Genomic DNA, 1,369 nt, shown 5'->3' with positions numbered 1-1,369 from the left:
CCCCTCCCGCCCTGCCCCCCGCCACTGCACCGTATGTCGTATGTCGATTGTCCCTTTGGTGCCACTCGCACAGAGTTTGGGGGCTTGGCTTGCGCTGCCTCCCGTTGGCCGTTGGCTCATTCGCACAATTAGACTCGACTATGCGATTCAGTTCGCCAGGCGACCTCCTGAGTTCAGCGGCGTTCTCGAGACTTCGGTGACAGTCCGAGATATGCCTGTCTTGCGTGAGGAGATTGCTGTCCTCCTGGCAAAGGATGCAATCGAGCCGGTCCCTCCAGCCGAGATGAGGCAGGGGTTTTACAGCCCTTACTTCATCGTACCCAAGAGAGATGGTGGCTTTCAGCCAATCCTGGGTCTGCGAGTCTCGAATCGGGCCCTTCACAAGCTTCCGTTCAAGATGTTGGCGCAGTAGCGCATCATCAGATGCACCCAGCCTCAGGATTGGTTGGCAGCGGTCGACCTGAAGGATGCTTACTTTCATGTCTTGATTCTTCATCGACACATACCGTTTCTACGGTTTGCGTTCGAGGGTCGGGCATGGCAGTAGAGTGTCCTCCACATCGGTCTTTCCCTGTCCCCCCGTGTCTTTATGAAGGTCGTGGAGGGTGCCCTTGCCCTGTTATGGGAAGTGGGCATCAGGATCTTCAACTATCTTGAGCATGGCCCACGCAAGAACAGTTGTGTGATCACAGGGACCTGGTGCTCCTGCACCTCAGCCAGTTGGGGCTTCAGGTCAACTGGGAAAAGAGCAAGCTCTCCCCCGTGCAGAGAATCTCTTTTCCCAGTATGGAGTTAGACTCTGTATGACGGCACGTCTCACCAACGAGCGTGCCCAGTCCGTGCTGAACTGCCTGGGTTCCTTCAGAGGCATGACGGTGGTATCACTGAAACACTTTCAGAGGCTCCTGGAACATATGGCATCTGCAGCTGCAGTCACGCCGCTCGGATTTCTTCATATGAGACCACTTCAGCACTGATTACACTCCAGAGTCCCGAGATGGGCATGGTGCCACGGTACAGTTTGCGTGACCTTCACTCCGACGTGTTGCCGCTCATTCAGCCCCTGGACGGACCTTGTCTTTCTACGGGCCGGGGTGCCCTTAGAACAAGTGTCTCGGCATGTCGTTGTCACGATGGATGCCTCCAGTGTGGGCTGGTGTGCTACATGCTGCCACTAGGCAGCCTCGGGGTTCTGGACAGGGCCTCGATTGCTTTGGCACATCAACTGCCTCGAGTTGCTGGCAGTGCTGCTAGCCTTGCGACGGTTCCGGCCGCTGCTGCTTGGCAAGCACGTGTTGGTCCGTACGGACAACACTGTGACCGTCTCATACATCAACTCGCAGGGTTGTCTACAATCACGTCGCATGTC

Source organism: Sinocyclocheilus anshuiensis, unplaced genomic scaffold (genome assembly GCF_001515605.1).
Source record: "Sinocyclocheilus anshuiensis isolate Anshui unplaced genomic scaffold, SAMN03320099.WGS_v1.1 scaffold661, whole genome shotgun sequence".
Taxonomy (NCBI): domain Eukaryota; kingdom Metazoa; phylum Chordata; class Actinopteri; order Cypriniformes; family Cyprinidae; genus Sinocyclocheilus; species Sinocyclocheilus anshuiensis.
The sequence above is the reverse complement of the archived record's forward strand: the minus strand, read 5'-3'. Positions refer to the sequence as shown.